Source organism: Dermacentor albipictus, chromosome 5 (assembly GCF_038994185.2).
Source record: "Dermacentor albipictus isolate Rhodes 1998 colony chromosome 5, USDA_Dalb.pri_finalv2, whole genome shotgun sequence".
Classification (NCBI taxonomy): Eukaryota; Metazoa; Arthropoda; class Arachnida; order Ixodida; family Ixodidae; genus Dermacentor; species Dermacentor albipictus.
Genome location: NC_091825.1, coordinates 46,833,833 through 46,848,422, shown reverse-complemented (window position 1 = coordinate 46,848,422; position 14,590 = coordinate 46,833,833). Strand labels below are relative to the sequence as shown.

The window sequence follows — 14,590 nt, the reverse complement described above, 5'->3', positions numbered from 1 at the left end:
CATCTTGTTTTATCGGTCGTTCAGTGTCGGTGAAGCAATTACGGGATATTGTTTTTTACTATTCCTGGTATGTTCAAACTGCACTGAGGTTCCTCATGCTGCATCCCCTCTTAAGAAAAAGAAGCACCCCAAAGCCATAAATACTACCAACACAAACAAGCCTTCCCTTCTTGTCAATACATTCACTAGCTCCCTTTTCAGTAAGTAAATGCGTCATAATTCAATTTGTCAAGGATATGAGTAAGTTTGCTAGCAAATAAGTTCATTCAGTACTGTAAAGCATGAAGAGCTATGAATTTGTATATGGCAGTACAGTTCAATATCGACATGTTTGCACAGCACGAAAGACGAGGACTGAAGGAAGAACACAACACAGGCGCTGACTTCAACTGATCTTTATTTGCAAAATCGCCAGAACTATATACATGAGCAAAAGTAATGCAAAACCACTTTTGCATTAATTCGCACATGAACCCCTATTGCATCACAGCCAGATACTTCATTTCCTGCGATAGTAGGGCAATGCAGCAATATCTTTCCTGTATCCTCGACAGCGTCCGGGAGAATCCGAGGTGCCCAGCTGTCGGATCGTCATGCAAGACGTGCAGTCGGTGCAGTACTTCTGGACGCAGCGTTGAGGGAACAGTCCAGTCCAGTTCTTTATGAGTAGTCTATCGCTTTTGACAGCGACCGGCTAGCATAAGCTATCACCCGTTAAAGTCCGTCTTTTCACCCGACTGGGATGGCACCGAGGCCTGGGCTACTGGCGTCCGTGTGCATTTCTGTAACGGCGTGCTCTTCGAAGTGCGCAAGTGCCGACAGCGACTGCATGCGTCGTTCGAGTTCTTGCGTCGGCTTGCGGCGTTTCCCATTTGAACTCGACGTCACATTTAGTTAGATGACACCACTTGCTCAGCGGCTCAGCGATGCGTGAAAAGTCCTTGACAAAGCGAATTTAGTAAGCACGCAGATAAAGGAATATACGTACTGCTTTCTTGTCGATAGGCTGCTGGAACTTTGTGATGGCAGCTGTCTTCTGCGGGTCAGGGTGGACTCCAGATTTGCTGTTGACGCCGCCTAAGAACAGACGCTTATCGTAAGCGAAGCGGCACTTTTCCGGCTTCAGAGTGAGACCTGATGGCCTTTAGTACTGTCACAAGCCACCTAAGGTGATCGTCAAAATTTATGGTGAAGACGCGTCGTGTTAGCCAGAAATTGAAGTGACAAGACACGTCTGCCACTTCAATCCTGCTAAAAAAGTGTCCATGACGCGCTGGAATGTCGCAGACGCGAAGTGTGACGTCATCCCCATACGCACTGTGTGTGCCTGTGCCACAGACATGCGCTGAGATAAGCGCTATGCTTTCATTTCCTTCGACCAGTTCTCACACAAGTCCATGACCATTTTGGCTGTATATATTTCACAACGATACATTAAAAGGGAAGGGATTATTCTTGGTCATGATACGACGAGCGTCTGTCTGTCTGACATGGTGTCAGAAGTGGCTATGTAGCTGACTACGATGTAGCGCTGCAACAACACATGCCAACAAGCGAACGAGCGCCTGCTTCCACAGGGGCAAATCCTCCCTGTGACAATCGTCAAACAACGCTTCAGCATGGAATCAAGCCTCCTAGGCCCTTCGACATCCAGAACGCTGCGGACTGCCCCGCCGAGTTCGACGACTACAGATTCGCATCCGGACTGCATGAGAAACCAGACGAAGTACAAGTAAGGACTCTTCTCTATACAATGGGCAGAAAGTCACGGGAGATTCTTCGGTCGCTAAACGTCAAAGACGAAGAAATGCCTCTTTCTTCGTCTTTGAATCGTAAAGCCAAAATTTAAAGGCTATTTCTTCCATACCAAGAACACAGTCTACCAGAGTGCTCGCTTTAGTCTACGCCGCCAACAACTGGGAGAAACAGTAGACCAGTTTGCAACCGAGCTTAAAAGACAGATGCATGCGAGTTCAAAGAAATGAAGGAGCGCCTAATAAGGGACCGAGGGATCTCTCGGATCCTAATCTCGGTGCTTTGGTAAAAGCGCGTACAAGCGAAACTGTGAAGAGACAGCAAGCCGAGCTAAAGGGGCACGAGGGCGCTATCCCAGAAGCTTGCGTCGCCGCAGTAAAGCCCGAGAAAACCCCTGGAAAGAAAGGAAAGTTTACACGCGTTCTCGATAAGCAAGCCAGCTTACCGAGAAAAGTTCTGCAGTTCCTGCGCCTGACCATTTCATCCGAGAAGCAGTTGTCCAGCGAAACAAGAAAGATGGGGGTTTTGCCGAAAGTTGGGCCACTTCAAAAAGGCATGCCGAAAAAAGAGGCAAGCAAACGGGAATCTTGACAACATTGCCAAACCTGATAAATTTCTTGGCACGGTCGAGCAATCGGCGAACACACCATCTGAACCACGGTACTGATAAACGACCATGAGCTCCACATGAAAGTAGATACGGAAGCCGAAGCCACAGTCGTCGGGGAAATTTTTCCTTTACTTCCGCGTTCTCTGGCCAATGCAGATTATCTTAAAGGACTGAACAATGCACTTCGTACGATCGGAAAGTTTGGCGCTGGAAAGACAACTGTTCGAAGCAGACCATTTACGTCGTGCACAACTTGCGCACACCCTTCTTGGGACTACCAGGATTCCTAGGGCTTTGATAAAAGCCCTAGGAATCGTTCCCTTCCTAGATGACTTAGAAACTGCTAACACTATCGTAAGAAGGTATCCTGATGGGCTCTAGTACTGTCACAAGCCACCTAAGGTGATCGTCAAAATTTCTGATGAAGACGCGTCGTGTTAGCCAGAAATTGAAGTGACAAGACACGTCCAAGGCACGGGTTCCATGCCTGGAGAACATCCCATACGTCTCGTTCCGAATACAACACCATACGCCTAGACGGATTTCTATTCTTATGAAGGAAAAAGTCAAGCAAGAGCTGGATATGCTAGAACGAGAAAGAATGGTACAAAAGGTTGAAGAAGCGACAGAATGGTGCGCTCCTATTGTACCCGTAATGAAGCCGTCTGGAGTAGTTAGGATATGCGTCGAATTAACTCACCTGAATAAATTTGTCAGTGTCATCAGCTACCAAGGGTAGAGAAAGTTATGGGAAGCTTCCAGGAAGCGAAGGTCTTTTCTAAACAGGACGCTAATTCTGTATTCTACGCAATATGGGCGCGTCGTACGAGCGCCGAAAAGACTTGATGACTGATTTATAGAATGCTTTCCTTTCTTGGCACACAGTGCTTGTAAAACGGGGAAGATGTGACGTCAGCCACACAGTGCGTGTCTGTGGCACACGCACTGTACGTGCCTGTGCGACAGACATGCGCTGAGATAAGCGCTGTGCTTTCGTTTCCAGTTCTCACACAAGTCATGTGACTATTCTGGTTGTATATATTTTACGACGGTACATTAAGAGGCATGACAGACGCTTCGTCATGAGACGACAAGCGTCTGTCTGTCTGACGCCGAGCACAGTCTGAATGGAATGATCTTGAACTCGTAGAGGCCGTGTGGCGTGATTTTTTATTTATTTATTTATTTAGTCGTACTGTTAACCCTCACTTGAGGGTCGTTACAGGGACAGCTACATGCAAGGAACAAATATAAGCTATACATTGTGAGCGAAATACTTATCAAGGCCAACCTCAAAATCACTCATAGCATTTTTTCGTACCACATCATTCGGTAATTCATTCCACATTTTAATGGCGTCAGGAAAGAAAGAAAAGCGGAATAAGTCTGTTCGAGCTATTATTGGTAGCACGAATGCGTGTTGTTCGTGGTAACCTTTTGTGAAAGAGCGTCAGTTATCTGACGCTCTTTCACAAACGTCAACAAGCGTCAGATAACTGACAAACGTCAACAAGCGTCAGACAGACAGACGCTTGTCGTCTCATGACGAAGCGTCTGTCATGCCTTTTAATGTACCGTCGTAAAATATATACAGCCAGAATGGTCACATGACTTGTGTGAGAACTGGAAATGATCATTGTTTATTTTCACTCTTCGTGTAGTATTTGAAAAAGCAATTTCAATCGCTGCTTCGGCCTTCTTGATTCCAGTGGTTCCAAGTTACATATTTTTACCATTTCAGTTACCGAGTCACGTCGTCGACATTTAGCGCAGATAAAGTGAACTGACATTCCTTGAATTCGTTCTAGTTTATGTTTTAAAACCTTTTGATGGGGGCTCCACACAGCACCCATCATATTTGAAGCTACATACAGTATATTATCAGCAATATATGTGAACGAGATCACTTCCTTTCTTTCTGGTATGTGTGTGTAAGTGATATTCTTTAAATTAATTTCTATACCCCATTTTTGACACCATGAGCTTAAGTTTTGAAGGCACTGGTTGAGTTTAAATTGATCTTCCATGCATGTTAGCGGAATTAGGCAGTCATCTGCGAAAAGCTTAATTTTTACAGGTGATTGGACAACCGCTGAGATATCATCAATGTATAGCAGAAAAAGTAGTGGCCCTAGTACGGAACCCTGCGGCACGCCCGAATACACCTCACGATTTCCTGAAATGGTATCTGCCACTCTGACTGCTTGTTGGCGATCAGTTAAATACGCTCCTATCCAATCGAGAACATCCGCACTAAGATCGACATTGCGAAGCTTGAAGAGCAGTTTACGATGTGAAACTTTGTCAAAAGCCTTCGCAAAATCTATGCATATAACGTCGACTTGTACACAGGCATCTATAGCAACACAGAAATCATGAATCGTTTCGATCAACTGCGTTACAGTTGAAAGGCCACTGCGGAATCCATGCTGAAACGGACATAAGTCATTTTGTTCCAGAAATTGTCTGATGTATTTTGGCACTATACGCTCAAATATTTTACAACACACCGATGTGAGAGACACAATTGTTCAACATTGTTCTATTGCCGCCCTTGAAAATTTGGACCACTATTGCTCTACGCCGATCCTGAGTTAGCGAGTGGCATTTTAAAGACTTCTGAAATATAATTAGTAGGTAATACGACAACCACTCCGCGAATCGTCGCAGAAATTCATTCGGTATACCGTCAGGCCCACATGACTTTTTCGTGTCCAGAAGGAGCAGCTGATCAAATATGCCTTCTCGGTTAATAGTAATATTACCTGATTGAAGTGGTAATGTAGGAGCCGATTTATATTCTTTGTTGTCATCCTGGTCCGTACAGAACACTGACTGGAAATATCGATTGAACCTGTCAGCGATATCAGGCTTTTCCGTAATTACATCCGTTCCTTCTACAATCTGTTCAATTCCTTCATTCGTTTCCTTAAAAAACAGCCAGAACTTTCGTGGAGAGCTCTTCAGAAAGTTAGTGAGGGTGTTATTAAAAATTGTTTTTTAGACTGCGCCATCTCTGCCTTCAAGTTTTCTTTTGCACGCGGTATCTCCATCGGGAACCTTTTATTTTTGCGTAATCCTTTTATTCTGCGCTTCATCTGAGTTATTTTTCGGCTTATCCATGGGTTTCTTCGTTTTGTTTTTTTAGTGCGAGTAGGTACGTAGTTATCTAAACAGTTCTGCACAATTTTCTTAAAACGTTTCCAAAGCTGTTCAACCGACTCAAGCCTTGATATCATCTCAAATTCGCTAAGCGACGTTTCTAAAAAGTAACTGATAGTCGTATCATCAGCACAACCGTAGTCTTTAACATGTGCATGAACGTGACGCTTTGCTCGAATGCTGATGTCACAGAACACGTCAACCACAACCATGTTGTGGTCCAATATACCGTCCTCAACTGATACGGCGTAATCGGCCACTTTACTTGATATGAAAACCAAATCAGCAATGACTGTGACGTAGGGGTGATTCTTGTGCAGTCTTTTACAATTTGTGTGAGATTATGAGAAAACATTAGGTCTAATAGACTGTCAGCGCTACGGGTTTCTACATGACCAGTTGAAAAACTTTCCCAGTTAATATGCGGTAAGTTGAGCCGCATATTATAACTGGGAAATTATTAGTCTTGTGTTTCCATTTACATGATCGTACAAAAACTTATTTAAGTCCTCTAGAAACTAGGGTGGAGTACTGGGCGGTCTGTAGACGGCCCCAATAAGATACGTAATCTTGGCGTAATTCCCCTTGCACCACACTGTTTCTGGTAAAGTGCAATCCACTTTTATTGCCACCATTGTGCTTTTTGTTATCACCGCCACGCCACCACCTCGAGTGTCCCTATCCCATCGAAAAATCTTGTATCCCGGCGGTACAATGCGTTATGACACTATTCAGCCACGTCTCTGTTATGACCATAATATGGTGACTGTATGCAATAAGTAAGTATTCTAAATCTGTTACTTTGTTTACAACGCTTCGCGAATTTATTGAAAGAAATTTGAGCTGTGATCGCGCCGGCTGAGGTAGGATCCCGCCCTTATCCACCGCTTCAGGCATTCGCGATCTGCGATGACCGGAATGACGTCACGACGGCTCTGAAGCCAGAGCCGTCGTGACGTTTTGGTTTATCTTGTCTATGCTTACACTGACAACGAATGTTCCGTTTTCGATCCCATGCTTATCATGAATCAGCTTCACTTTTGCGCCAATTGCTCTTTCTGCTTCGCCACAACTTCTTCCTGACATCGACGGATTCCTTCACGTAATCATTGCTGATGCTAATGGTAGACCCCTTCAGCTTTCCGCAGTTCTTGAGGACATTTTTTTTCCGAGTGATTATAAAAATTCATAATCACTGGTCTTGAACTATTTGGTTTTTTCCTTACCCAGCCGGTGAATTTCACTATAACGCCCAATTTTACTTCGAACAGATTTTACTTCTAACAACGGCTCCCCTCAAGTCTGATTCGGTTTCACCAGAAGTTTCAGGTAGGCCGAAAACGATAAGGTAAGTTGTCAATTTTTTTCTGTTCTTGTTGCCGAACAATAGTTTCCAGGCTAGTAATACGCTCACCTCAATAGCCGGTCAATTTGTCAGTTTTAGTATGAAATCGCATACCTCCTCCTTTATAGCATGTATCTTAGATTCAAATGTAGCCTGATTTTGCAAGATTTGCTCCAACATCTCAGCTGTCTTTGGACCGGGGTTTTCCTCAACGTCACCTGACATCAAAAGCATCAGCACCGCAGACCAACAATCAATGACACTAGCAATACAGTTGTGAGGGCACGGCAATACCAACAAAAATCGCTTGTCACTTCGGTAACATGCAGCATTGGAGTGGTAACGAACCTGCATAGCCAGCTTAGGCATGTTTTCTGCAGGCCATGTGCCGTGCCCTCTGAAGGCTTCTTGGATGTGCTGCTCCTCTTGTAGTCGAACCAGAGGTGACGTCACCGCTGATGACAGCCGATCCTCCCACACATTGCTTGCAGTATCCATATAAGTTCCGTTGATAGGTAGCCAGTTTGTGTCGCTCGTAGTCGTCGCTTCCATAATCCACGACAAAAAAGTTGTGCCAGCTTAGGCTTGTTTTCTGCAGGCCATGTGCCGTGCCCTCTGATGGAGGCGGTCTTCTTCTAGATCTCTCTCGTAGCCAGACTTCACATCCATCAACGAGTATTTAGTGTTTCAGAGCGTCGTGTATCCATGGTAGGGGGTATAATACGTTTCTGCGACGATAATTGACGCAGAGACGCTGTCAGCGCTGTCCTGTGTGTTCCTGCCTTCTGTTATCGTCTTTTTGCGCTGCGCCTTCAAGATGTTCATCCAGTACCAAATCGCCCAAATGTCGATCTTTCGACGCAAGGTGAGGACGGATCCTTTTTCTTCAACAGGAGATGCCCACGGGCTTTTCTACGGCTGGATGATGTCGTTGCGCAGCATTTCGTCGATTTGTCCTATAGCTTCACGCTCTCGCTTCGAAACTCGGCGAGTTTCGAAGCGAGCGAGCGAACACGTGAGTGACGTGTTCGTGAACGACATGTCGTTCACGAACCATAGCACAATAGCAAGAACAATAGCGGCCCCAACACGGAGCCTTGCGGAACACCGGACGCAACTTGCACCTTCTGAGACTGAGTACCATTCACCACCACAAACTGCTGACGTAAACGTAGGTAATCTTTTACCCATGATATCACTTGAGGCTAAATTGTATCAAATGCCTTTTTGAAATCCAAGAACACACAATCCACGCTAAGACGCCTGTCCATGTGCTCCTGCCAGGTCGTGCACAAATTCAGTCACCTGCGTTGTACACGATAGGCCCCTTCGAAAACCATGCTGACGAGGATTAAACGATGAATGTGCGTCAATATGTGCTATTATACTAGTACACAAAATATGTTTCCACAATTCCTTCGTGTTATTTTTTAATTTCTACTCTATTGAAATTCCAAAGGAATGCTTTGCAGGTACCACTGCAACTTTTATTTTTTCGTTAGTTTCATGCACCTTCAACCAATGATCACGTGTCGGCTTTCCTTTATAACTGTAAGCTAGTTGCCGTTTGCGTGTTAGACTGCGTAACTCCCGAGTAAATTAAGGGAGTTACGCAGTCTAACACGCAAAACGAAAAGAAGTCTTTTGCTTTTTCTTTTCGTTAATGTCCATGCCGGAACAAAGCGCTGCCTCAGCTCCTTAAATATAAGCCATAATTCAGTTACTCCATAGTCGGCATATGTTTCAAATACCGTCCGGTACTCGTTCAACACTTTACTTATCTCGCTTACGTTTGCTTTTTCGTAGTTATATACTCGTTTGTTGGATGTTCCAATGCTTCAACTTTCATTTCACAAAGCACAGCATTATGATCGCTTATTCCAGGTAGCACTTGAATAGACCGGACGAATTCAGGTTTATTGGTGCTCAACTTCTTACGGTGCGTGACTTGCTTGGCAAGTCATCAGGACACCCAGCCTTAGCAATTTTCAGATTCTGCAGCAGAGACTCTATAACATTATTGCTAATAACAACATCGTCCATTACACCATATTTAAGATATTGTTCCCACGTGTCGGTTCCGAAACAGTTTGACGTAACGCAAAAAATTCAACAAAGTTAATCAGTTTTTGACTGCGCCGACCCGAAAAAGAGTGAAAGTGTGGTTGATGACTCCAATCAATATTAGGCAGATTGAAATCTCCTCCAACTACCATGAAGTCTGTTTCAACTGAGTCAACTGTCACTGCCAACTGCATAAGCACATCGACGGATGAATCAGGTGGGTGGTAGAATAATAAGAAAGTTAAAACTTTCTTATTATTAAGCGTCAGTCTATACAATACAGCCTCACATTCATCGGTGCCATCTAAGAAATTCTAAAATCCACAAGGATAAGTACACCTCCGCCATGCAAGTCTCTCTCCTTTCTATAACATTTAACTCGATCTGAGAATACTTCACCATCAGTATTGGCCGAACTCAGCGGCTATGCTTGTCGATTCGTCGTCGTGAGCCGCAGACGATTTACACATCACTTACGCATTTCGTTAGCAAATTACAATGCCTCCTCTGGTTCAGCGGTTGGTCTACCTTCGCCTGGTCTGGGATGTGCATCCACATCCCAGACCGAAAGGGCGAACTCGCAACTTCGACGACCTGCGACCACACCTCATTGGATTGCTGCTTTTAGTTTTTTGGATATGGGCTCGCAGAACATATGCACAGATGCGTGTAAAGCATGCGGACAGCCCTTGGATTCAACGAGAGCGAGCGGAAAGCAAATATGTCCGCAATAGAGATTACTAGAGGCGATTGGAAGATTAGTGGAAGTAGGGAAACGACAAATAATGAAGGCTACAAAAACAAAGATCCTAATAGAGGCTAAGAAATTTTGGTTACTGGAATTCTTTGTGTTTTTCCCCTGCATTTGTTTTCTTGAGATAGGTAGGACAGGCACATACCCAGGATTTTCTTTCGGGGGGGGGGCCTCCATCATCATCATCATCGCGATCACCATCATCACGATCACCATTATCATCATCATTATCACCATCATCGTCACGATCACCATTATCATCATCACGATCACCATTATCATAATCATCATCACAACCAGTTATCATCATCATTATCGCCATTATCATCATCATTATCACCATTATCATCATCACGATCACCATTATCATCATCACGATCACCACTATCATCATCATTATCACCATTATCATCATCACGATCACCATTATCATCATCATCACAACCAGTTATCATCATCATTAGCGCCATTATCATCATCATTATCACCATTATCATCATCATTATCACCATTATCATCATCACGATCACCATTATCATCATCATCGCAGCCAGTTATCATCATCACGATCACAATTATCATCATCATTAGCGCCATTATCATCATCATTAGCACCATTATCATCATCACGATCACCATTATCATCATCATTATCAAAATTATCATCATCACGATCATTATTATCATCATCACGATCACCATTATCATCATCACGATCACCATTATCATCATCATTATCATCATTATCATCATCACGATCACCATCATCATCACGACCACCATTATCATCATCATTATCACCATTATCATCATCACGATCACCATTATCATCACCATCACAACCAGTTATCATCATCACGATCATTATCATCATCACGATCACCATTATCATCATCATTACCACCATTATCATCATCACGATCACCATTATCATCATCATTATCGCCATTATCATCATCATTATCACCATTATCATCATCATGACCACAATTATCATCATCATTATCATAATTATCATCATCATTATCATAATTACCATCATCATTATCACCATTATCATCATCACGATCACCATTATCATCATCATCACTATTATCATTATCATTGGCACCAGTATCATCATCATTATCACCATCATCATCATCACGATCATCACCACCACCATCATCATCATTGTCATCATTATCTTAATCATCATTATCATAATTGTTATCATCATCATCATCATTACCTTCATCGTTATCATCATCATCACGATCATCATCATCATCACGATCATCGTTATCATCCTGTTTTATGTCCACTGCAGAACGAAGGCCTCTCCTTGCGATCTCCAAATACACCTGTCCTGTCGCCAACCGGTTCCAACTATAGCGCCCGCGAATTTTCTAATTTCATCGCACCATATCTAGTTTTCTGCCGTCTTCTATTGTGCTTCCCTTCTCTTAGTACCCATTCTGTAACCCTAATGGTCCAACGGTTATCTAACCGGCGCATTACATGACCTGCCCAGCTACATTTTTTCCTCTTGATGTCAATTAGAATATCGTCTATACCCGTTCGCTCTCTGATCCGGACCGCTCTCTTTCTCTCTCCTAACGTTATGCCTAGCAATCTTCATTCGATCGCTCTTTGCGCGGTCCTTAACTTGCTCTCAAGTCTCTGCCCCATATGTCAGCACTGGCAAAATGCACTGAGTGCAATCCTTACTTTTCAATAATAATGGTAAGCTTCCAGTCAGGAGCTGGCAATGTCTGCCGTATGCGATCCAACCTATCTTTATGTTTCTGTGAATTGATCAGGGTTCCCTGTGATTAATTGTCCTAGGTAAATGAACTCCTTCACAGTCTCTAGTGGCCGACTGGAGATCCTGATGTCTTGTTCCTTTGCCCGACTATTTATCATTATCTTTGCATTCTGCATATTGATATTCAACCCCACTCTTACACTTTCTCAGTTAAGATCTCCAATCATTTGTTGTAACTCGCCTGCATTGTTGTTGAATAGAACAATTTCATCGGCAAACCGAAGGTTGCTGAGATATTTGCCGTAGATCTTTACTCCTAAGCCTTCCCAGTTCATAGCTTGAATACTTCTTCCAATCACGCAGTGAAGAGCATTTGAGAAATTGTGTCTCCCTCTCTGACCCCTTTCTCTATAGGTATCTCCCTGCTTTTCTTGAGTAGAATTAAGGTAGCTGTAGAACCTCTGTAGATATTCTTACGCGAAGGATGAGTCAGTAAGACGAGAAACTATTTACAGATTATATTTACAACAACGGTTGCAGCGCTGACCAGTTTGATTCACAGCGCGAGTCCAGTTCGTTCTTCCTCGTATTTGTAGAGTGATGGCGTCCACGCGCCTCGTTCAAACAAACAAATACCACACAGTTTAGTAGAACTTGTTGTTGGGCGAGTTGGTAGGTATTAGCGAACATTGTTTAGTAGAACTTGTTGTTGGGCGAGTTGGTAGCCCTTATGAAAATGACTGTTGAAATGTTGTTGGCATATTGTTGACGAACTGTTGACTCAATAGCCTTTCAACAATACCTCAACAATTATTGAAACCACAGAGCACTAATTCAGCAGTAAAGTTGTTGGGCAGTTCACAACAAAAAAGTCGTTGACTAAATTCTGTTGGTATAGTGTTGAATAGTATTGAGTATTATTGAGCCATTGTTGAGTAGTTTTCAACAATAAAGTCGTTGACTAAATTCTCTTGATATATTGTTGAATAGTATTGAGTATTATTGAGCCATTGTTGAGTAGTTTCCAACAATAAAGTCGTTGACTATATTCTGTTGATATATTGTTGAACAGTATTGAGTATTATTGAGCTAATGTTGAGTAGTTTTCAACAATAAAGTCGTTGACTAAATTCTCTTGACGTATTGTTGAAAAGTATTGAGTATTGAACCATTGTTGAGTAGTTTCCAACAATAAAGTCGTTGACTAAATGCTGTTAACTTATTGTTGAATAACACTGAGTCACGAGCAATATTGAGTTTCGAAGTACATGTGAAAAACACACGCACATATGTATGTGTGCGTCTTTTGCACATATATGTTGCTTTACTGATCACTTGATCACCATTGCATATATACAGGGTGTTGTTTCACGTTACTTGAACCATAGACGTATATACACGGGTTTCAGCTAACTTTACTCAGAGTTTAAAAATATGCCGATGCACCATAAGACGATGCGACCAAATGCATGTTGCTCACTCTTGTACGTGTCACGCTATTCTTGTATTTTTCCTAAGTAGCTAACTAGTCAAGAAAATTAGCCATTCTGAATGAACAAAGTTAGGCGAAAAATTCCAATTAGAAAGTTCTAGAGCACTTTGCAAAACGTCCGATTAGGCAATTTCTAACTTTCTATCTATTAAGTGTTAGTGTTTTTCAGCTTACTGCGGATGCCCGAGAAATACAAAAAATATCACCTGACATACCCGCTTGCGCGCCGTGCGTGCAGCGCTCCCAAACGAGCATACCATCGAGCAGGGTGTGTTGCCGCTTAAAAGGCGACAGGGCAGTGACGAAGGCGTTGGCTGTGGTATTGATCGCCAGCGACGTGCTTCCCTCGCTGCGGTTCATGATGGCGATAAGCAGACGGGTGTTCACACCGGTTAAATGGTATGTTTTCGTTTGTGCGCAGAAGGCTTAGGAGCCGTGCAATCACGACTCGCAGGCGGGCATGTCACGTGGTGCTTTTTGTATTTTGCGAGCATCCGCAGTAAGCTGGAAAACACTAATACTTAACAGATAAAAAGACAGAAACTGTTTATTCGGACGTGTTGCCAACTGCTCTGCAACTTTCTAATTGGAATTTCTTCGCAACTTCCTTGCTTCAGAAGTTGGTTAATTATCCTTGACTAATTGGCCAATTAAGCAATATATAGAAATAGCGCGACACGCTACATACCAAAGGGAGCAACATGCATTTAGTCGCGTCGTCATAGAGGGCATAGAGTTTACACTCGGCCTAAAGTTAGCAGAAACACCCTGCATATATATATATATATATATATATATATATATATATATATAGTTTGAGAAGACAAACGTCGCTACAAGCAGTGATAAACAACCGATGATTGGACGCATCCTGCATTTCTATCGGCGTCCATTATAAGGGGCCAGTGCCCTGGCTGAGTGTTAGGAAACGGCATTGCATGCCTCCATGTTAAATATGGTCAAGGTGGCGGGGAACGTTAACAAAATTCAAGTCTGGGGTTTGACGGGCCAAAACCACGCTTTGATTATGAGCCGCACCGTAGTAAGAAACTCCATATTTATTTTGACCATCTGGGGTCCTTTAACCTGCACCAAATTTGGTGCAGGTTAAACGCACAGTACGCGGGCGTTTTTGCATTTCAGCCCCATCGAAATGAAGCCGCCGCCGCCGGCATTAGATTCCAAGCACTCGGGTTAGTAGCGCAACACCTCAGCCGCTATGCCACCACGGCGGGTGCGGCGGAGAAAGGAGTGAACATCGTTTTTACAGAGTAATTTAGCTTAGATGTTACCCGTTAGCGCGCTACAGAACGAAACGAAAAGCTTGGCGGATATGTACAACATGGTGCTCATATTTCACATGGAGGCCAAATTCTTCTCTGTGACCTAGACGGGGTGCTGGCGAATGTGTTGGGAATCTGCTCGGCCACCAAGCACAACCTGCGCTGCTATACGTTCTCGGTGACAACTCGCACAGCGCAGAAGCACACGCACAAATGTTTAAAGAATGGGACGACAGACCGCCTGCAGTTTGCCATGACGTCGAAATAAGAAGCACAAACAGCGACGTTTCTGTACTTTTGCGGTCAATAGTTCAGTTTGCATGGTTGCGGCACGCATTACTTTTTTTTTAAAATACAAACGACGAAAACTGTGCGCGG

At 43.4% G+C, this 14,590-nt stretch overlaps 1 protein-coding gene across 4 annotated transcripts in view; it reads left to right on the top strand.

The window, feature by feature from the left end:
- LOC135899188 (uncharacterized) overlaps positions 1-14,590 on the top strand; it is a 122,491-nt gene that overhangs the window by 35,552 nt on the left and 72,349 nt on the right. The window contains exons 4-5 of one of the 4 annotated variants that reach the window (XM_070539567.1): positions 6,799-6,856; positions 7,622-7,653. The exons of 2 other annotated variants lie outside the window; for them this stretch is intronic. The gene's annotated coding sequence lies outside the window, so the exon portion shown is untranslated. Of the gene's footprint in view, positions 1-554; positions 663-6,798; positions 6,857-7,621; positions 7,654-14,590 lie in introns of those variants that run through there. One more of the 4 variants, XM_065428448.2, reaches the window with a different exon arrangement.